At 41.4% G+C, this 24,107-nt stretch overlaps 1 long non-coding RNA gene across 1 annotated transcript in view; it reads left to right on the top strand.

Annotated features, from left to right (window-relative positions):
- LOC134174449 (uncharacterized) overlaps window positions 1-23,226 on the top strand; it is a 108,976-nt gene extending 85,750 nt beyond the window's left edge. The window contains exon 3 of the long non-coding RNA XR_009968654.1: window positions 23,171-23,226. This is a non-coding gene — a long non-coding RNA (uncharacterized LOC134174449). The remainder of the gene's footprint in view (window positions 1-23,170) is intronic.
- The last annotated feature ends 881 nt before the right edge of the window (window positions 23,227-24,107 follow it).

Genomic DNA, 24,107 nt, shown 5'->3' with positions numbered 1-24,107 from the left:
CAGAGATGGAGCTAACACACAATTTAAGTTATTGTTCCTTGTCCTGGGTTCAGCAGTAGCAGTCATGTTTCTCCTTCTTGGTAGCTGGTGCGGTGCAGTGTTTTGACTTTCGGCCTGGGAACAGAACTGATAGCGATGTTTTGGTTTGGCCAAGGACTTTGTGAGGCTCATGCTCTGCCAGGGAGGAGGGGAGGCCAGGAGGAAGCAGAGACAGGACACCTGACCCAAACTGACCAAAGAGGTATTCCATACCACAGCACGTCATGCCCAGGAGGTAACTGGGAGTTAGCTGGAAGGGCTGGGAGACTGCAGGATTGGAGGAGGTATCAGTCAGAGCTTGGTCAGGCTGGGGGGGGCGAGTTATCGGTCGGCTGGTGGTGAGATGATGTATTCTCTTCCCTTGTTGTTTCCTTTATCATTATTATCATTGGTGGTAGCAGCAGTGATTTGTGTTATACCTTAGTTACTAAACTGTTCTTATCTCAACCCGTGGAAGTTGCATTCTTTTCGATTCTCCTCTCCGTCCCTCCGAGAGCAGGGGGAGGGCAAGAAAAGAGGGGGGGAAGTGAGCGAACGAATTACCTGACTGGGTTTAAACCACGACATTCCTATACACAACAAGAGAGACAAAGCTAATTCAATCAAGCTGAGCGTACATTGTATCACAACCAAGAGTGTACATGTACATACAAAAAATTGTAGAAATGGATCCCCTTTGCGTGTTCTCTGACTTAGAGAACAAAGAGTGGGAAAACAAAGTTTCAACATGTGCTTTCATTTGGGGAAATCTTTCCACAACTACAGAAGTCATTGCGCTGCATCTGCAGTAGCTACAGTCATTGGAAGCAAAGTGGCTATCAGTGATGCTGGAATGTCATCTACAGCAGAGCTTTTGCAAATTAAGAGTCTGATGCTGCATACTGATTGAATGCTGCAAACTACTTCCCCCTTCACTGTCCTTTATTTCTTCTTCTCTCAAGTTGCTGTCAGTAGTAATCCCTCTTCTAATATACTGAGATGGGGAAAATCTCTCTTCAGGGTTTTTCTGGTTGGTTGTTTGCTTTTCAATTAATCTCCGCGAGGGCTGTGCTCAGTTGATGACATTGGATTGCTATTCACATGCAAAACTTCAGACTTGACATGTGCTGTGGGCAAAATGTGCTGGGAGTAAGATGTAGACCTCAGAACAAATTTCTCTAGAGTAGTGGCCGTTTAGGCTTGACATCAGCTCCAAAAAGCTACATGTGGCTGAGTTACTGGATACTCATTTTAAAAGACTGTTCAACTGGTGGTGAAAAATACTGTTCTGTGGACAACTTCAGCAATGAAGTAATTACTAGCTGATTCCATCTAACAGTGATGGCACAACTTGGGGACCCACAGCATCACTGCAGAATGCCTCTTAGTGCAATGGCATGTACAGGGCTACACATACATAATTTGTGAGGAAGAAATAGTGTATGAATTTAACTTAATAAGCTGGGTATAAGCATAAAGTGGGGGTTTGGGTTGTTTTTCTTTGGTTTGGGTGTTGTTTGTGTTTTTTTTTTTATTTTGATCTGTTCAGGTGTGATCCAGTTTCCCAGCTGAGAGATGAGCTGAATGAGCAAAGCCAGTCTGAATGCCTTAAACTTCAGGGAAATCTTCCTTCTTGGAAAACTGTGGCAGCTTCACATCTTCATGTCATTGAAAATGGGATCAGGGGTATGCCCATTTATGATATGCCCATTTAATCCATTGTACTGGAAATACAGCTATTGTTTTAGGATTCAGTTAAATACTGGAGTCCAGTAAAAACTTCCTTGGAACCACAATAAATGGAGGAAAATGAAACTTGGTTTATAATAATCCTAAGACTGGACTTTAATATATTCTTTGGAAATTCTATTTAATTTGTCTCATCTGTTAGTTTTATTAACTGACACTTAAATGTTTAATTTGGGGGGAGAACAAATAATAGAGCATGCAATGAAGACATCAGCATGAATAGATTCCCTGATTCTGTATGCATGTCAGTGCTGTAGGAAGAAAAGTACAGTACACTGGACTGCAGGAATACTGTGTAATTACTTCTTAAACTACAGATTTTAATCACATGCTGAACCACTTCTAATGTTAGCAGGTTTTAACCACATGAATTGATGCAATCTCAGCTCCAAAGTTTGATGTCTCCAAGATGACAGAAAAGATTCATGAAAAGATGTAGGTATCAGTGACTGATTTTCAGCTTCATGTGGCTGACAGACCAGATTGTCTTCTGCTTCCCCTATCCGCTGTGATTGATGCTGGAGAACTGAAGTAGATCTAGGCTGTTCTGGGCAAAAAGGAAGCCATAATCATGTAGGGATCTCCTAGGCCTGAAGGATCACTGTGACAAAAATTCAAAAGCTTTGAACCTTTTGCCTTTGCCCCCTCTGTCTTGGTTTTATTGTGGTTGTTTTGTATTTGGTTGGAGCTGTTTTTAATATATTAAGGCTTTTTGCATGAATGGAGATTTTCCTTGTACTTCAGTATATCAGAAGTTGAAAATATCATCTAAAACTCTTTCTCAATATTGTTTTTTTTTTTCCCTTTGTAAGCAATTTTAGTTGTTGCTACAGATACATTATGGAAATAGAAATTACCAGTTTTAATCACTGGTGAGAGAGAGGAAAGATCATGAAGGAGACTCTCACTTAGCTGTAGTAGGCTGTACTTTAGGGCTAGAACCACATTGATTAAAAATACCTTCACTTCTCATACTTACTTGCACTTGCCAATGGTTGGTTCCTATTTAAAAGCTAATGAAGCCAATGGAAACATTCTCATGGTGGTCTTTGGCCCCAAAACAAATTTGCAGACCTGGGGTTTCAGGGTACTAAAACTAGATGAGTAGAATTACCTAGTTTCAATATTTTTCACCTTTCAAAATCTAGATGCCTTTTTTTGAAGTGTTTGGAGGTAAGAAGGTACATGAGCAACTCTGCTCTAAGAGCATAAGGATCCTGCTGTCTTTGATAGGGCTCCTTGCTCACTGGAAGCTTAGAGCTTTACTAGGTGCAGGGAAAATGTGAATGACTCATGAAAAACTGCTCTGAGAAGGCAATAGGCTCGTGCCTGTACAGAGCTCCAAAGCAAAATCACAATTTTGTGTAAGAAGATGGTGCCTACAGCCATGGCAACTGAAAGAGAAACAGTCCACTTTGGCTTTCTGTATCTTGCCCCCCTGACCCTCCATTTTTTACATTTGCAATGGTTACTGATTATTTGAATATCCTCTGTGTGTTTTTCAGGAAAGACAAAACTCACCAATAGGAACTGAAAGCCTCCCAAGCCTACAGTCCTGGAGAAAACACTGAATGTAGTAAAATTGAATCATAGGTAGGATTATTTTAGGCACTGAATTTATGAAGTTTATGGCATTACTGGTTCATAATGAATCATAAAAGGTGGAAAAAAGACCCTGTAAGTAACAGCCAAAACTAGTTCAAGGTAATATGAAGCCTTCACCATTTTGGACCATTTAACTCCTACCTGTGGTACACCTCTACAGCTTTCTCCCATTGGCTGAAAAAGGACTGCAGGTTCCAAACATATTTACCTCCAGGAGTAGCTCATGTCCTAAGCCAGCCAGAATGCTGGGGTTTATTATGTTTGTACCTAAACTAGATTTTGAACTGGCTCTTAAGTGGGAATTCTCAAAGGAAGGACTGTCATGGTTTAAACCCAGTCAGGTAACTCGTTCACTCATTCCCCCCCCCCCTTCTTTCCCTCCCCCTACTACTGGAGGGACGGAGAGGAGAATTGAAAAGAATGCAACTCCCACGGGTGAGATAAGAACAGTTTAGTAACTAGGGTATAACACAAATCACTGCTGCTACTACCAATAATAACAATGATAAAGGAAATAACAAGGGAAGAGAGTACATCACCTCACCACCAGCCAACCGATAACTCACCCCCCCAACCCAACCAAGCACCGACCGATACCTCCTCCAACCCTGCCATCCTAGCCCTTCCAGGTAACTCTCAGACGTGCTGTGGTATGGAATACCTCTTTGGTCAGTTTGGGTCAGGTGTCCTGTCTCTGCTTCCTCCCGGCTTCCCCTTTACTCCCTGGCAGAGCATGAGGCTCACAAAGTCCTTGGCCAAACCAAAACATCAGCGTTATCAGCTCTGTTCCCGAGCTGAAAGTCAAAGCACAGCACTGCACCAGCTACCAAGAAGGAGAAAAATGACTGCTGCTGCTGAACCCAGGACAAGGACTCTAACAACTGCCAGATTGAAGGGAAACACAGACTAAGTTTTATCTGTATTTTTAAATCATAAAATAAAGCCCAAAGGCAAGGCACAGTTATCTGGGACACTCAGCCCTCTTGATGCATTCAGTTAAATGTCTCTTCACCTATTTATAGTCCAAAATAATTTGGCTGAGATTATTAAGTAACTACTTTGTGCTCTGAATGGTGGTGAAACTCCCTTATTTCCTGAGTTAGCACTGGAATATGCCTCCATTGGGTTTGTCACTAGGGGTTTTTTCCACATTCCAAAAAAGATGTGTAATGAAGCTATCCTGACACATTGGGATACTGACAAGCAACATCAAATCTCATGATAGCATTTAATGACTCTCATTTACAAACAAGAAAGAAATGGTTGTTATTGCAAAATGTATTAAATCTTGCATAGTAACAGTGTAATTATTATGTGTCATCTCCGGCTCAGTAATTTGACAATTTGGTTCTTTTTGGGGGGGCAGATGGCCTATAACATACCATATTTTTATAACTAGTTTATTCTCTGCAAACTCAGTATGTAATTACTCCTTCATTCATTACTAGTTTCTTTGAAATCTTCCTTTTCAAGAACTAATAAATCCTCCAACACAAGCTTAAATCTCTCCTTGTACTGTTCTCTATCCCTCCTAAGGAACTTTAGTACTAAGCACCCTGGTTATTTCACACTCCAAATTAGCTTTAAATACGTCTTCAGTATCACCCTCTGTGTGACACTTGGCCACCTTTCTTTTTTACCCCTTTCATTCAAAAAATAGTGAACTTACTCCTACCTGAGAAGCATGCAAATGTAAGCTGAGGTTTTGTCACCAGGATGGTTAGGTGCATACATGGGCAGAGTCTAAAATGCAAAGAGCTATAGGTAGGGAGATACATACGTACTTGCTACATTCCAGTATATGGTATATGATCACTAGCACACAGTGCCAGTACAGCAGGCATCTGTATAAATAAAACTCGTGGGGGATTTTTGTTAGCATTTGAATTCCTGCTGCAGTACTTAGTTTGTTTTAAATTGTCTTAGGTAGTGACATAATCTTCTGGCAATAAAGTTTCTTTCCAAATCCAGAGTCTCCTGTGGAGTTGCAGGTGCTTTAAACTATCTCAACCACTCATCTGAGCAAAGCTTAAAACTCTGCTATGAGCTTTGGTCCCAAGAGCAGCCCCTTTGTTGTGGTGCTTATCTGGGTACTGCCCATGGCCTGATGCTGCTGCTCCAAAGCTCTTCCCATACTGAAACCACAGCTTCAGATTTTCAGTTTGCCCTCTAAATAAATTCCCTCTTAAACTACAGGGGAATTCTGGCTTTTCCTGCTCCTCTTTCTTTTGGTGAGATTGTGTTCTGTCTATTTTCAGAATAACCCTGTTATCTTAGATGTAAACCGTATCATGGAGGCTGAGATTTTCAAAGCAGCTTAAAGGATTTAGAGAAATTTTCTGTTCAAATTAAGGCTCTTTCTTTCAAAATCCTTTTGAGCAGTATGTTTTGGTGTTTCCTGTAGTTGTTCTTTAACCAGTGCTTCACTTCAGTTGCTTAGAAATTCTTTATACTGCCACTTAATGTTTCCCAAAAGGGGAAGAGGAAAAGGAGTGAGAGAAGGGGAATGCTGTGCATTGCATTTGCTGTTTGTATCATCTCACTGGCTGAGCAGTGCTGCACAAAAGTGCTTTAAAATCATCCCTGCCCCATGTGAAGCTGACTTCAGGTGTTCTCTTGCATCTGAGTACATGGGAGAGTAAAAAACATTTCCAAGATTTAGGATGGCAGCTTCATCTCCTGCTGACTAATTTACTTAGTGTCATTATCAGTTGTTCTTTTGCCTATTTCTTAATCCCTTTCCAGCCTGAAACAGGATACTGATTCATGCCACACTGTGCTGCACAGGGCTCCTTGCTGCATTGCACCTGTTGGTGTTTATGTGCCAAAGCACATTACAGTGACTGCAGTGGCAGGGAAGGTATGACTGCAGCCATGGAATAGGTTCATCTCTGCTCCTCCAGGAAGCTGCAGCCGGAGCTCACTGCCTTGCTTGGTACCACAGAGAGCAGTGCTCGCAGGCATGGGACAGGAACCGGATCAAACATACCTAAGCCAAGTCGGGGGTGTGTGTAAGTTGTTTCTGTGCCTTACGAGCCAAAGGCATATCCCTCCTTTTGACCCTTTTAAACCAATATTTTCTACCCTCCCTCATAGTCCAAGGCAAGAAAAGAGGCATTACGTTTCCACATGAGCCTTGCTTTCTACTCTGCCTGTACAAGCTCCAGAAAACAGATGCGTTATAGGGAACTGTCTTCTGCACCATAACTGATGGTTGTATAGGGAATTTGTTTGATTTGTCAGAGGGACAGATTTCTTGTATAGGGAAAATGTTTGATTTGTCAGAGATGACTGGTGGTGAGCTATATGCCATTAGAAATCCAGATCTTTTGGGGTCAGAGTAGTCTTGCTATATTATAGCAGTGACCTGTTTGGATCAGAAATGGTGACTGTGACACTGTGGCCTATACTAACATTTGAAAGCGACTCTACAGAAACCATTCTGGAAAAACCTGCACACAAAAGAAAACATTTGACATTTGCTATAAATTGTTTGTGCTGAAAAGCTTGAGCCCTGAAGCCTCCTAAATTAGTTGGGATGTTTTTTTCTTTTTCCTGAACTTGGCAGTTAGTGTAAGCATTAGCATTTAAGTTCTGTATATCTTTTAATGTTAATTATGTAAGTGTCCAACCTATTTTAAGATGCATTATTTGTATTAAACGCAATCACATTTAATATTAATGAATGGTGTTGCAGCAGGTATCTGAGACTATCTGAAAACTTAGTCTGAATGATTTTGTCTTTGTTTAGGTTCAAAGGGTGTCCTTATTTCCACAGGGTGCACACCAGGAGTGACACACCTACTGATGATACTGTGCCAGCACAGACCACCTGCTGTAAATGGACAGGAAAACACCACTACAGAAGTAAGAACATGAGTATAATTGGTGTGTGTGTGGATCCAGCACACAAATACATAAACCAGCTGGAACGAGTTTGTCCAAAACTGCTCATGCTAAATAGAAAGATGGCCATCAGCCAATTCAACAGCTACCAGGGAATTATGGCGTTTTTTAAAAGCCATGTAGCACAAAGCAGGATTTAGTTCCTCTTCCAGAGCATCACCACCCAAAGACTTCCATTGATGTGTTTCACTTTTTGATATATAAAGAGTCTCTGCTGTAGTCTGTAATCTGGTGGTTTGTCTGGGCAGGTAGTTTTCTGCAGAAGTGCCGGCATAAGCTTCTTACAGGGACAATCTTTTGGATCCTGCAGAGTCACAAATAACTCTTCAGGAGCTACTTTCTTGCTGCTTCTTGTAAAGGAAATAGGAAAGGCATCTGGTGAAATGATCAGGCAGCATCTTTGAGACAGGCAAATCTGTTGAAATTTGCCTAAATGAGGTAGAAGCCATGATAACAAAGTTATTCCCACTTGGTTTTTACTGGACTCTAAATTCCCTGCCTCAAAACGAGCTCAGCCCTTCCTCCAGCAACCCAGACACTGGTCTGAGCTTTTCAGTAACTTGGCTGCTGCACCTTCTCTGGTAACCCAGGCAGGCCCCTCCAGACAGGACTTTTTCCCCATAGATACACTTGACCACGCCTGCTGCAATTTAAAACAATGCCCCCTTTTGTTTGGTTGCTTTGTGTATCCTGATTAGTGAATACCTACTGCACTAAACGCATGATGGCTGTAATTGTATCAAGGACCTCTAAGAAGCTGTATTTTTATTATGAACCCATTATGAACCCTGCATTAAACCATCATTTTTTTTTTGCTTTGACACTTCAGTTTCAGACCATTTCTCCCCAAATTGTAAACATGCAGCTCCATGAGCAGTGCAACTAATGAAGCCTGCTTTCCAATAGATTTATATCTCGTTGGTTGGATTCCCTGGTGTCCAGGATGATACAAGCTCCTTCTCAAGTTTTCATCGTACTTGGGGCTGGCTTCTCTCCTTTCTGCCCACCCTGTATGCCTTCCCCTTGTGTGTGAACTCCTTGTGTCTAGTTAATGGTGTGTCACACTGTAGTTTTCCCCTTTGCAAGATCTCTTTCCTCAGTGAAGTATCCTGTACTTGCAGATCAAGTAGGTGTGTGCCTCTCAAATATGGATCAGATCAGTCAGTAGGTTCAGAAAGTATTAGGAACAGATGAACATGCACAGTGGAACTATAAGAAGACAGAATAAAAATACAACTTCTTTACATCTTTCCTTTCTCTTCTGGGGCTTTGTTTTATTTTCCTTAGTTCCAAATTTGCTCCATAGCTCAAAATCATTACCTCCCCAATTAAGTTTTGGTGATGCAGCAGTAGTTATTAAAGTGCAGAGAACAAGACACCGTTGTGATTGGAGGGGGAAATGTACCAGCCTTGACCCTTCTTGAAAACTGAATTCAATTATTTATTGATAAAATCCCCTTGACAGTTAATTTGCTGCAGTATTTGGCTTCCTCATTGCAGTGTAACATAGTGACGGATATTGGAAGGAGAAAGAGATATAATGGAATACACTTTCTTTCTCTTACTAAGCTGCACATAGGGAGAGGATTCTTTTAATTTATTTTTCTTCTTTCGCTATGTTGAAGCTTTCTAAAAAGCTGCCAAGTTCACTGTCAGTAACTCTTTTAAAAGCCTTATGAAACAGAGCTCCTTAAGTTCCTTTCAAATTAATTGTATTATTGGAAAGTTAGTTTCTGAGTCTTTTCTAGTAGTTTCAGGAAGGAAAAGCTAAAAACTGAGCAGGAATTTGCATGATCACTTGCTCTCTGTGCTTTCAACAATCACTACCAACTGTGATCAGCAGTGAGACAGTGGATTCAGCAAATCTTACAAAATACTGTATATTATAAAATGGAATTTGGGTCTTTCTGTTCCAAGTTCAGCAGAGCAAGATTTGGCTCTCATCAGGTTCTTTGCTAAAAAGGACAATGTGATTTGAGGTGTAGCAACCTCTACTAGGCAGGAAATTATGGATAACCTAGCTATAAAGAAAGCTTTGTCTTAATTGATACCCATTAGCACGCAATCCAAAGCTACACAAGTCAGTATTAAGCCTTGCATGGATTAATGTGGGCTTTGTGCCCACAGTCTGATCATAGGCTTTTTCTAAGCAGTCTTATTTATTTCTGTAGTTGTTCTGTTCCACAGAAATGTTCAATCCTTTTCTGAAAATTGCTAAGCTAAACTATACTTGCCTGTTCCTTATATGTTGCTTAAAAAAACAGAGTTACGGAATGTTTTTGTATTGTCTTTGATCTTTAAAGTTTGCACTGATAGCCTCTTGGCAATAACCATACCCATGAGATTTCCGATACTTCCAGCCCTTTTACATGGATGGGAGAAACTGCAGTTTGCTTTCTTGTCCATCCTTGTAAGGATTTAGCTGGGTAATGTTTAGACCAGATCTTGAAGGAAATTCTGCTGGAATTCAGCATAGATGTGTGAAGAGGGGTTTACCTTGTCTGTGTCAGTTTGTTCGACTCATTCAGACATCCCTAATTGTTACAAAATAAATATTGCTTTGTGATCTTCTCAATGAGCCTTGACATCATATTTAGCATTTGTAGATAATGAAACAAGTCAAACATGAGGGAACTGGTGTATCTGAAAATGCTACAGTTTGTAGTCTTTGCTGAGCAAAATATCTCTATCTATCTATATACATAAAACCATTACTGAGGTGTTATAGTATCATTGGTGTAACCACTCCAAAAGGAAGGTCTGCTGTCATCTCTGATTCTTGTAAGAAAGAAGTGTATGAATTCAACAACTTAATTTACTCCACCAATATTGATTAACAAATTCTTTAAGAAAAATAATAATATTTTTACAATAACAGCACATTGACAAAGAATTGGACTTTTGGGATTCCTTGCAGGACATAACCTGAAATCCATGACCACAGAGGGTCTTTAAGCATTTTCTGCAGTAGGCATAGTACAATACCATGTATTGTAACTCAGAGAAGTGTTACTGCCATTCTTTTGTCAACAGGCTATTATGCTGGTTTACAGGACCTGTAAAGTCCAGTGCCTTGTGCTAGTGTGGCTAATCCTTTACTAAAGAAACATGGATGAAAGGATAGTGTATGGTTCAAGAATCCCTAGTTTGAGTAAACCAAAAAGTATTCCAAAACTACATTCCTTAAAATACATTTGGGAGAGGAATTTGAAAAGTGGTGTGGTCTAAAAACGGAGTAAAGCCAAGACAGATTGTCAGTTGGCTGAGGGAAATAAAAATAACTACCCTAATGAGCCATGGATTTTAGCCCAGTCTTTTTGCTAGCCACCTTCTGAGTCTGAGTTTTAAAAGGGGAAGAATCTTCTGTAGCACCTGAGCACCTCTCTGCATCACTCACGGTGTGCCCAGGCAAGAAGTCATGTCACCTCCATTCCTAACTTTTTTGATATGGGCTTTTTTGTCTTTGTTCACGTTAGACTGCTGTTTGTTCCCTTGGCCTCATAGCAGCCTTGGCATCCTCACAGCTAGAGCCAAAAAAAAGCTGCCACGGAGCAGAGTAGACAGCACACCAAGTAATGGAGCTCCTTGCTTCTGATGAGCCGGACCTCATCAATAATTCATAGTTGCCTTTTCCTTCGTGCCTTTGTCTGCCAGCCCAAATGAGAAGGTGCAACTACCTTGCATCTCCAGTAGCAAATAGCAGTTGGTGATGTTGGCCAATTATTTGCAATGCCCCAAAGAAAACTGGGAAAATCATCTTTGGAAGCACACAGATTTTGCTTCCTGTCACCAGAAAGATTACTTTCTTCAGTATCTGAAGGCTTTGGTGGATCAATTCTTTTGCATGGGAAAATAGATTAGAAACATGCCGTCAGGTACACTGCACAAGATAGACAGATGGAGACAGTGGTATCTATCTGCTACAGGGAATTGTCAGAGGGGCACAACTCATTGCATTGGTTCTTAGAGGGCTCAATTTGCTGCTGGTAAATAATCTATTTTTTATTACCTCACATCCCCAGATTGTCAACATTCTCAGCTTTTTGCCACAGCTAATTAGACAGGCAAAAGCCTTATAGCCTAAAGTACAAGTCTGAGCTAAGCACCTGCCAAAATATCTGACTTTTTTTAAGAACTGGAATGTCAAAGAGTGAAGGGGCTGCAGATCACATTTAAATGCTTTGAGCGTCAATAAGATGATTAGACCCATGAGGCAAACATTCAGAATTTCTCTTAGACTCACCACTGAGAGAAGGCAAGATAAAACTCTGATAGATAAAAACTACTGTGCAATGGTACCAAAGCTAATTATTCTGCAGAACTCTTGGAGAAATCTTGCAGGGATGTGTTGACAGCATGCTCTGTGTGGCCACTACTGTTCAGGAAAGCAATATTTAATTGCATATTTGAATGAAGTCACTTTGTGTAAAGTATAGCTTTGGAAAAGAATTTGCCTGAACCAAAGCAACGAATGACCTCGCTGTTAGCCAGACATGGCAGATTTGGCAGGGAATGGGGCTTTTTATTATTTTTATGGCGGTTTGGGGTTTTTTTTTCCATCCATTATTTAAAAATTCTGTTTTCAAACAGGGAATATAGAAATTTTTCCAAAGAGCTCTGCACCAAGGATAAAAGGCACTGAATGATGCCCTTGTATCACGCATGTCATGATTAAAGTATACATATGAATAGCAGCAAAGGTATCCTTGCAGTCTCTGTGTATCCACAAGGGATAGACTAGCAGTGTTAACCTCTATGTGTTTCCATTTACCAGTGTTCCTAGGCAAGGGTGATTGTCACAGAGTGTAGTGACTGCAGCCTTGGCTGCCTGCGGCACCTCCTGGTTTTCCCACTGAAGGAACAACTTATTCTTCAAGGCCAGGAGAAGCTACAGTGTATTCATGTATTTGGAGAAAGAGATGATGTAGAGATACTGGAAAGTGAAAATGGCTGTCAGCTCCTTCAGACCTGAGTGGTAATTCACCTCAGTGGGGCTGTCACTGTTTAAATAGAGCTGTGCAGTCAAGCTGTTGACTACCTTTAACTTTCCATGGTTATGAGCCCTAGCACCTATTTGTGCCTTTGGAAGTCATCCCAGAATTTGCTGACTTGTGATTTTTCATCAGGAACCCTGCTCTCTCAGTTGAAGTGAATAACTTGCCTTTTCTTTATATTAACTTTTAATGCAATAACTTTTTGGATTTTAATGTTTCTGATATTGCAGAGGTAGAGATGGAATGGAGTTCAAGCAAGGAAAATTGGGATATATCATCTGCCCACATTCAAGTATAAGCATTCACCAGTTAATGCCATATATTGCTTGATGATGATGGTGTTGCTGGAAAAAAAGAAATCTAGGACTGAAAATAGTAATGATAAAAAATTGGCAGATTGTGTAGTTTCGGGTCCTGATTAAAAACAAGTTGATACATACTTTTTTGTTCCATTTGTGGCCCTAGTCCTGGTTTACATTGATTTTCTGTTCTTTGAAAGAAAAAAACAAATCAACTGCAAATAATTTAGGAATACAAGAGACCCGACTTCACTCTGCCAATGGCTTTTCACTTAGTAAGTAGCTTTTTCTTTTTGTCCTCAACACTGAAGACATTCTGTCTGCTGTGTAACTTAAGTAATTTCCATCTGCAGAGATTTTATATATCCTGAAACCAGCAACACCTTGAGAAATGGGTTAAACCTTCTCTGTTGTCTGAAGTAACTCTGCTTCAAGCTCAATTTCCAATGCAAAGACACTGTATTGTTCACAGAGGAATCACTAATGCAGAGCTTAGTGTTGTATCACCCAGCCAATTCACAGGGAAGGGTTTTTGACCATATATGTACCAGTGATGTTTTATGATAACCCTATTCTGCCATTGCATAGGAGTCTTTCACACAGTATATAATTTGGGTGCTACTAGGCAGTACAGGCTTCTCTGAACAGTTTGTTCCATAGACAGACTCCAAAATCTCTTGCTGAGGAGGAAGGATAGGAGAGCAGCTGGGTGGGTGTCTGCCAGCTGGCCAAGGTCAAACCAGCACATGTTGGTAACTGTCTGCATGATGGAGAAGAAAAGTCAAAATGCTGACTTTTTTTTTCCCAACGTTTAGGGTGGAATCATATTTAGTACTTCAGTTATTATCGTTTACCTGATTATTCAAAATTCAAGTTCTCAGTTTCATCCCTTTCTGTTGGAAGGAAATGAGTGAATTCTTGTCTTTATTCCTTTCTATCTGAGGTATTTTGTAGTCTTTGCTAGGCAGAAATGTCAGTTAGAAAGTGGCAGATCTCTACAGCGGTGGTCTGCTTCTGCTGTTTGAAGTTTTTAGTTCCGCTGAGAAAGCTGTAAAGATTCCCAAAGTAATAATGTAAAAAGGAAGGTTGAGCAGTGGACAGATTAAAATTGAACGTTATATTGTATGCCCATAAGAGAAAAAGGATTTTAGAAGTCTGGCTAGCATCTAGCATAGTGTGTCATGCAGAAGTGTCAGGCTATCTTTTGAGAAGTACCTCATCCACATGGACAGTTACAGCAAAGGGTGGGAAAAAAAGTGTTGGAAACAGAGGCAAGGAACTGAAGTGATCTTGCTCTCTCACATGCAAACACACATGCACATATATACATGTGTGTGTGTATTTATATGTATGCACACAACATGCCCTTCATGTGCATAGATGTTTCTTCATCCTTCCTGGTGTCTTTTCCATACATTGCCCTGTCAACCTGTATTTGTAATTAAACATTTTGCATTTTTTAATTAAACATTCCACGTATCCTGAGGCCCACCTTGACTTGTTGTGTGATTGTCACTGTGCTACATGGCTTCCTTGCGGTGCTGCTGCTTCAGCAGAGGTGTTGCAGTGCTGCTGGGTGCTTGGATAAGAGCTCAGCTGTGGGGCTGTGTTCAGATTACACACAAGGGAGCCAAAGCAACAATTTGTAGAGTAGTCTCTGATGCACTTCCGCCTTTCCTGGCAGTCAGGTTAAACCATCTCAGAAATCCCAGCCTTGGCAGGGAAATCACTCAGTTTTCTGGTTCCCCTAGCCTGGAAATGTATTCCTTCTCTGCCAAGACTTGAGAGAAGTGCATCCGTAATCCACTGCTTCTGTTTATAGGAGCAAAGCTTGTTTTACTTTGCTTGAATTTAAATAAAGGTATTTGCACATCCCTGAAGAATTTTTTCCACCTGTATTTTTATCCATAATAGACTGTCTCTACACTAACAGTAGCGGATCAATTGTTTGGGGGTTGTTTGTTTTCAAGGCAACGCACGGGTGATTCTCGATTCTCTCTTGTGGCAGAGCATGCTGTTATCAATATGTTACTTTCTTTTCACTGGGAACACAGCTTTCAGAAGGCATGTAAAATAAATGGGGTCTGCTTTAATTCAAGTGATGGTTCGGAAACGTGTTTGGTAAACCAACTTCCAAAGCCTCTTCCCCGGCCAGTGCAAGACCTGCACTTGCAAGGTCTGAGTTTGTTTATCTTTTTCTAATTAACAGGAGTTAGTCTTTCAAAGGATCTGCAGCAAGTGAAAGCCAAGAGGCTTCGATGAGTGCTCTCTGTGGTCTCAAAAGAAATGCATTTGCTTTTCAAGGGGAATAATCACATTAGAAAAGGCCTAACTTGGGCTGTCATTTCTCTAAAGTAAAATCCATGCTGCAGTGGCTGCACACTGATGGGGCCAAGAAAGCAACACTCACAGAAATGTGTGAGAACAGCGTGTTTCCTCTCCTTTGAGTTTAGCAGATGCAATGCTAATATGAGGTACCTGAACACCAGAGCAGAAAGCGGCAAGGGCTCAGGTCAACAGAGCTGTTACCATCAGGATGCCAGTACCACCCTAGAGCTGCAGTGAGGACATATGCAGGGCTGGAAGATCATTTCAGACTCCAGCATCCCTTCAGTCCTGGGCAAAGCATGTCAGAAAGCTGTGTCCTGCCACAGACTGGAGATGTGACCTCTGGCCATGCTCTCTGCATCTCCTTTCCCCCTTTCACATTTATTTGCTTTATCTAGACATAAGACTAGCCCTCATTCAGTTTGTAGACTTGCTACTGCAGCGGGGATTGTGTCTCATTTAGTGACTTTAGGCAGTGCTGAAGTTCAACAAGGAGGAGCAGAGACTTGGCTGGAAATGCCAGCGTGCCTGTCACCTGAGGTGTTTTCAGATGAGGATGTCTGCAGAAATTAACTGAGGCTTGGCGTCACCAGACAAAACTACTCTCTTACATCTATTGCTGACTAATACAGACAGCATAGTCTGTTGCCCCATTAAGAAGCAGCAGCTATACTGAAAAAAAAAAAAAAAAAAAAGAGAAAGAAAGAGTGGAATTCTTTAGGAGCAACTTATATTGCCAGAGGAGAAACATCTCTCACATAAAGAGTCAGTTTGCAGCTGCAAATTTAACTTTTGTCCTCATATTTCCCCATCTGTTTCACTCTGAAATGGTGCTATTCCTGCCAGCGGGTGCTGATGCCAGGGACTGATGCCATTGCCATGGAGGAACCTGCCCTGTGCCTCAAGTGCTCATCACAGCACAGCCTCTGCAGTGAGTCTGTCTGCATCACTGGTACCCACAGGGCTGCCCTGCACGTGGATAGCTGGTGTGCAGTCACCCAGTCCTGTATGCCACTGCTGCTCAGCCCATGGAAGGACCCCTCCATGCCCCAGGCAGCAGTGGCAGGAAGGACTGGGCACCCTGCAAGTCCATCAGTCCACATCTTGAGGCCGGTCACCCCAGCTGTGCAAGCAGTTTAAGTTATTCATGAGTCACTGCTGTGCTCTTGCTGTTGTCAGACTGCTAAAACTCAGTTCACCTTGGAAAAGGGATTTTGAAAAAGTGCCATTGTTCACCTCAGTGTTTAGTGTCTTGCAGAAGTCTTCAGCGGGGAGTTTGTTGTTTTATGTATAAGGAGAGGGTATTCCCCTGCTCATCCACCAGCTCAGCTGGGCATCTCAGTGTCAAGCTGTGCCTTTCTGTCTCACACTTCGTTACTGGTAATAGTAAGAGTTTTCTGAGCAAGAGAAATCTGGAGGCTTTAGTGTTTTTACCATGCAAATGTAAGGGTCATTCTCTCAGTTGTTCCTGAAGACCTAAATCATCCTTGCCTGTGTGCCATCCTACCTTAGTGGCACTAACACAGCTGAGAAGAAACAAGCACGAACCTTTCCTACAGTTACAGTTTCAAGGGCATTGTCTCGTCCAGTTCCAGCTTTATGTGTCTGTGAGATTTTTCACATCAAACATCACCTCTTCAATACATCATCCTCCAGACTTCTAGCTTCTTCCTATGTAATAGCCAATCTGTATTTTATTGGTTTGTGGAGGCCTTTTTTCTTTCTGCTTTATCCTTTTGTTAGTTTCTGAATTCCCAGATTTCCTCTGAGGAGCCAGCTGAGGTGAAAATACATCTGTTGTCCCTCTTAGCTGAGAAGCCTTCTAGTAACAATTTCTGTGCTGCTGCTCTGGAGGTTTTTGGGGGATCACTGCAGGGCTGGCTGCTCCCATGTGCTGAGGCTGTTGTAGGAAACGCCTGGTCTTCTTCCTACTCCCTCTTACTGTGCACTGCAGTTGAAGCTGGGTTTATTGTCAGATTTAAAACAGCAAGGAAAGGTTGCTGGTTTGAGTGTGAGGAACATTGATTGTTTGTTTGGGGGATGCTTGAAGTTTGTTTGAATACAGTGATTGGTAAGAACAGGACTACTGTAGATCAAATAAAATCTTGAGGGGTTTGGAGATGTTTTTTTCTTTATTCTTATAAATAAATTAGCCTTTGGCACACAGATCACAAATTCCAGAAAATCTGAATCTCTTGCTTGAGCCTCTGACAGGGTATAAATAAACGTAAGCTCTGTTGCAGCATGTTTGGGGAGTTAAAGGAATGTTTTTGGTTTGCTGACCCTGATATCTGATTCTGTATTTACCTCAGCATATCCTGACGTGTGTTTCATTTTCTGGGGGAATGTCAGTGCTATTGAAAAATTAAATATCTCATATCACCTATTTTAATGTCAGTAATAGTCCACCTAAGGGATGTTACACTGTTCACAGCTTTATGCCCAGTAGCAGCATTTCAGGTCTTTACTTGCTGCAAATAGCCAATTGGCTTGTAGAGTCCAGTATTGCTGATTTTCTGTGTAGGCAGAACAGAATAAAGGTATCCCCCTCTATTAATGCAGGTATTTATAGTTGGATGTGAGTTTCCTAGCCTTGCTTTGCTTGTGTGTTGCCATCAGTGCTGCTGGTAGCAGTTGTGTGCATGGCTTAACTACAAGGAGTACTCAGCTCTGCAGATACCATTTGTACTCTTAGTGACTAGTGATTTTAGTGACGGGACTAAAGGAGCCTGAGTATTACAAAGTACTGGGAACTTGGAAATCTTTTAAGTGGGTTTTTTTTTTCAGCCAGACTCTAAAAATTGTCTCACCCCTTCTGACAGCAGCTGGAAATTTTACAGTCAGGTTTTCTATAGAAATGCTTATGGAATTTCTACAGATTAGTTAGCTTGTGTGTGTGTTTTTCTTCCACCAGGAATTTCTAAACCTGTTGACAGGCTTCAACTCAGTTTGTCACAGATTAGAAGTCCTAAAAGAGAAATATAATTAAATTCCTGCATGTATTTGTGGAAATAGATGCAAGAGACTAATGTTTGAGCATTCCCAATAATAGTCCTAATAACTTCTAAACTCTGCTTTGGCATAATCCTCTCATGCCAAATGATCCTCTCATATCCTCTCCAGCCTAACATATTTTATGACAGCTATCAACCTTAGCATAATTGACTCATGGGTTGTTTGGGGGGTTTTTTGAAGTCATCCAAGAGACACCAACAAATACCAAGCAGGACTTCCCCATTTCTTTTGCTAATCAAACAGATCATCTTTCTTCTGGAGTGCCCAGGGAATTTGGATCCGCACTGAGCTGATGAAAGGCAGTCTTTAGCACAGCTTCACATGTTCTTCATACCCTTTCAAACAGAGCTCTGATTCTACCTCTTAAGTCATTTTGGTTAAATTTGTCTTTCAGAATTAATTTTAAACCCAAATAGTAATATTTCTAGTTGCTGAAAGAGCCTATTTCTTTCTTCAAAAATGTGCATCCCCAAAGCTTAGATGGAAAGAGAAAAAAATCTTAAATAAGTCAAAGATTAAATTTGGGGAATCAACTATTCTCAGCATTTAAGAGGAGAAAATAACTTATTTAATAGATCTGCTGTCTGTGTTGGTAAAAGAAATTCACACTAGGGCATTTATAGGATTGTGGCTTTAAACTGTACATTCCTTATGGCTATTTGTTTTTATCTTTAAATCGTCAACAGTGATGCTTGTGGCACATTTAGTGGCCCTAGAAAAACATGAGTTAGGAGAGCCTGCTTGGTAATTGTAGGTCCTCAGTTTGCAGGTGGTAAGTTAGCAAATGTGAACCCCATCCAAAATGACTGACAGTCATAGCCCTCACTGCACATGTATCGACTCTTCTGCAAGACAGATGAGGGTGTATGTACGACATTTGTCACTGTTAGGAGAAAAATATGTTAATCTTTAAGCACAGGGTTTGTCTAACCAAAGTTGTCTGTAATACTTAATGAAATGTCACACAGGATAGCTGGAAATACTCCTGGCTTTGTCACTCCTGATGAATCTATTTGCACTCCCTTGTTTATGACTGCATAAACTCAGCAATTGTCTTTATATATTCTGAGAATCTTGATTTCAGGCATATGAAGAAAATTCTCCATATCTTGAAACCAAAATCATAATCAGCCAAATGCTATTTGCAACCCAACTAGCAAAGCTGGAAAATACTTGCTCTTGCTGCCCAGCCCGGGTGAAACTCTAACAGATACCGGCTGTGCTGAGAAAGAAATTAGATTCGTTAGAATTCAGGCTGGAAATCATCTGAGGACAAGAACGTGTGAATTTGCTTTACTTTATGCATGTTACCTGCAGTCAGCCGGTCTCTGAGGAGCTATAACTCATAGCTAAGTGTTTGCAATATTGTAATACAAATACCAGGCACAGTTGTGCCAGCAGGATGGTCTTTCCTGCACAGCATGGCCTGGTGCAGCAGGGCAGATGGGGATGCTGTGCTGTTGAGCACAGAGCAGGGAGGGCTGGGGCTCATGTAGCACTGATTGTACTTAGATGGGGCTGCCCAGGGAGGCCTCACACCGTGGTCCCAAAGGAAGGCAGGGAGTGTCCTCACATGTGGGACAGCTGAGCAGTGCATGGGGAGTGGGTGGGAGGAAGTATGGAGGAAGAGGGGCATGGGTAGCATCAGTGTGTCTCCATTTCTTGTTCATGCACACCTGTGAAAGAAGTTTGAGGTTCAGCTACTGCCAGGAGTTTTACTTAATTGATAGCTATTGGTTCCCAAGTGTCTAGTTGAAGGCTTGGGGTGCTTGAGATTCAGGGGATTTAGGGACCCTCCCTCTATGAACAAGACCCAGAAGAGATTATACTTCCGTGGGTCAGCAAATGGCAAACCTGAGGGCTGCTAGGAAAATCCTCCCTGGCCAAAAGAAGTTCATGAAGTTTGGTTTTGGGGTACTTTATTATTTTTCTGTTGTTTGGGTTTGTATTTTTATTCTCCTGCAAGGTTCAATCTAGACAACGCAGGATTGCTCCCAAATCTGAAATCAGTTGTGCATATCCCTACTCCTCAGCTGTTTATTCTTTTTTGACTTCTGGGCATTTTTAGAAGGACATTGAACACAGAGAATTGGAAGGAATACGTAATTTGTTATAGGTGACTGAAATATGTGAGGAACATTAGATGTACTTAGTAGACAAAGGTCAGAATTAACATTCAGGTATCTGAACACATACATTTAGAGGAAATGGTGTGTTAAACCTGAACCTCTATTAGCAATGATCACGAAATTCAAATAAAACATTTTCTTATTAGGAAACAGGATTTTCTCACCAATTTGTTGCATGCTGGCAGTTCTGGTATCCCCATTTATTTCAAATGCTCTTCAGAGAGAGCCCTGTTTCTGAAAGCACCAGTTCCAGATAAGCAAATATAAACTCAAAGGCTTTACTGAGCTGATTTTCAGATACAAGGTCTGAAGCTTTTTATTTTTACTCTGTGTGCAGACCCTGAATCTCTGAAACATTTGTGATTCACTTAGAATACATTAAACTTATCCCTTGTCCCCCTCCACACGGTTATTTTCTCAATAGCTTTATTTCTTTCTTTTCTCCCTAAAAAAATGAACATAAACTAAATTGAATAGAAGGTAGTCACTCTGGCTGGCACAAAACACTCAGAGCTTCATTTTGATGTGAAGCTATCACTGACCAGGACAGCCTTTCAGTGTGCTGACCCTAATCCTACAATCCCCTCAATACATCTAAACCTGCCTGTCTGATTTCCATCAAAGATTGGGATTCTCAGGTCTAGTTTCTTGGGTTGATTTATTTTGTTCCAGTTCAGCTTTTCAGCACATCACAAACCCATTTACAAATACCTTGAATTATGTATTTCCCATGGGATGAAGAATCTTTGGTCTAAACCCTTTGTATTTTCTTTTTCTATATCTTATTCTGGTACTGTTCTGCTTAAATGGAAGGTAGTTGTAAAAGCTAACACAGCACTGTGATACAGTCAGTGGTTTCTGGGGAAAGGAAGGTAGGGGTTGCAACGCTGGGGAGGTTTGGTGGTTTGAGGGGCTGCAATACAGTGAGACTTCTATTTTCCTCTGCACTAAACCATAAACCCCACAATGTATATCCCGCCAGGAATGAATTACCTAATCACTACGTAGAAGTAATCTGTGATTTGTAGGCGCCACCATCTGGGCATAATGGCTATTCGCAACTGGAATGCATGGAATCACGTAAAGAGATTATAAATTTTTTTCAGGCCTAGCCAAACCTGAATATTGTTCCTACTATTAAAATTGCATTTTTCTCTAAATAAGCATATACCTGCATATACCCCTCAACTCAGTCTAGAGAGGGTTTAGAGATGATAAATGCTATGTAATAAAGATGGATTAATCTTTTTTAAAAAAGATTTAGTTACCTCCTGTTCTGTTGGGACTAAATCCACTAAATCAGGATGAATTTTCTGATCTATCAGCATGCCTGTTCCAAGCGTGCTGGTCTGCACCACAGCCAGCCAGTCAGAGAGATCTAACACCCTGGCTCCAGGTAGCGTGGAAGCTAATGCCCATGAGACCTTCTGGACCACTGATTCATCTTCTAGCCTTTTGGATGTTGTGCTCACTGGGGTTTTTTTCCACCATTGTATGCTGGAGAATGAAATGGGGTTAAGTGGAAACCCAGACCATCACTGCATGCTCAGGAGTTTCAGTCATTATCTGATGGTAAGGAAAGGAAGACTATCCTTTTGTGGTCCAAAAAAATGACCCTTTGTGCACTCAGTGCAAAGAAAGTCTTTGCCCCCAGTGCCACTGCTCCTTCCTGGGCTGGGAGCAGAGGCTGAACTTGAGTGACTTCAGCCACAGCAGCCAGGCCAGGGTTCAGCAATTTCCTTCTGAGATAAAATCCTCTGAGAGGAAAGTCCCTTCCACAATGAACTGAAAAGACGGGGTTTGGTTTGCCTTTCTGGTGTTATAAACTTCCCAATGTGTTTGCAGGGATTCCCTCTGGCAGAATAGCTCCAGGGCACCGCTGTTTCACAGTCGTTTCCATAGCTGTGACAAGAGCAAGGCAATGGGCAGTTTGACCCCAAAGGTGAAATCCTGGCAGTTTTGAAGTCAATAGGTCCTCCTAATACTTCAGCCTTAGATATACTGCCCCTGCAGAGTAATCAAAAATGAATAGAATATCTAAAGAAATGTAAGAAAAACATTGGATTTCTAAGTGAGAATCATTCTGAAAACAGCAGAGGCAGTATGCTGGGACAAAGCAGATCATACACACATGTTGTTGCTGTTCCTTCCCTCCTGCTTTCTTTTCTGAAATACCTATCGGTCCCATGAGGAGCAGGAGAATAAACCTGTTGTCAGTTTTATTGCAGAGCTGGCTGCCTAAACTGATGTCTCACTGCAACATGGTTATAAAAAGGAAAAAAAGAGAAACTGCCAAAAAGCCTTGCTGATGTAAATGATATTCCTGTTGGAAGACTCTCCGGGAAAGGGCCTCTAAAACAGGAGAAGCCAGATACATACAGCCGTATTTTCAAAACACCAACTTAAAAATTTAAAGCCCTATGGCTTTTTTTCTCACTGCTGTAAGCTGTAAGGAGAGCTGCCAGGGCTCTATCTGAAAAGGATGGAGAGAACAGACCAATACGCAGCAAAACAGAGTCTGGTGGTGATATTAATTTAAAATCAACCTGCAAGAAAAATATTTTTCCATATTTGGAATACAGCCTGACAAAATTATCACTCACATGCTCTCCATAGTTGCAGAAAATTACCATCACTGACACCCCTGATTTTTAGCATCAAATATACAATGCTCTTTCTTCTCCTTTTGCTGAGGGAGGCCTTTTGGTTATACAACTTCTTGTGTCACTCTGATGAGGCAGACTGTTGGTCCAGGTTATCCCAAGGTCTGGCATGATTGCTCAGTTGGAGGCTGCGTGTGCTCTCTTCCGAGTAAGTGCTGCATCCCTTCCCAAGGTCAGGTTTGTCAAGTTGCATTCGCCAATGTCAGTACACTTGGAAATGTCATTAAAATCTTAACATTGTCTTTGGTTTGCATGATAGGATGGAAATCTCATGATAATATTTTTCCCTGTGATGCTGCTATATTTTTTACTTCTAACCAGGCAGAGCTATACCAATACAAAGCTTACTGAAGTCATGTACATGAAAGTGAAAAATGACCAGGGAAAGGTACTGATTTCTAAATTTCCAGAGTTCAATTCGGTTTATTTTGGGATCAACATACTGAACTATTCATTTTTTACAGTCATTCCAACTGTTCTTTCACTGATGAGACACCAGCCTTCCCAGAAGACAGCTCAACAGTTAAGTCATGCTCTCTCTCATAGCCCTTAATGCCACCTGTGAGCCTGAACTACTGCTTCTGTGCAGTACCAGCTCTTTTCCTATTCTTCATGGCTGGTGCTTCCTTCGAAAGGGATTTAATTACTGATTTTCACTGGTCTCTACTTGAAATTTTAGAACAAAAAAAAAATTGTTTAAGGTCCCATTTGACCTCCTTTCTGAGAAGCAGTGATGTGAAATGAGTATTTGTTGAGCTATTGATCTGTGCTGGTTCTTAAATACACTGCAGCCTTAATAAATGCCTTTGGTCCATCCCTCAGCTGGTGTAAATTACCACAGCTCAATGAAGCTAAGCAGATTTACATCATCTGAAGACACAGTCCTTGGCGTGTGGTAGCAGCCTGCTTTTTCAGAATGGGGCGGTTAGTGTGCTGTTTACAGCACATCTTACACTGCACATGCAAATCCACAGCTGGACTGTCTGGATCACCCGGTAATTCCTGGTGCAGAAGGGCAAGATCCTTGCTTTTTGTGATGGTTTGTATCCTGTTTTGTGTGGTGCTTTGCTCAGCTACTGTGAAATAGCAGCGTGAAGATAAGTCTGGGGAGCCTGCACACACAGCAGCACTTGTGCCACCAGTCAGGAATATTGCCTGTTCTGCCCTGGCGCCTGCTGCCGCTCACCTGTGAACCAACCCCATTTCCAAAGTTATTCAGTGTGCAAGTGCTCTCACTGCATTTTTTGACTCTTATGGTTGGAACGTATAATTGGAATGGGTGGAAATCAAATTAAATATAACCCCCACTGGACCAGTGCTTCTTGTGAAGACAGTGGAAATTTCCTTTGCTGCATTCCTGGCTCTCCAAACCACACTGACCTCTTGGCCTCCAATACTTTC

This window comes from Pezoporus occidentalis, unplaced genomic scaffold (assembly GCF_034315485.1).
Source record: "Pezoporus occidentalis ecotype Australia unplaced genomic scaffold, CSIRO_AGI_Poc_V1 ctg60, whole genome shotgun sequence".
NCBI lineage: Eukaryota > Metazoa > Chordata > Aves > Psittaciformes > Psittacidae > Pezoporus > Pezoporus occidentalis.
Note: the sequence above shows the minus strand (reverse complement) of the source record. Positions and strands in the feature narration are given on the sequence as shown.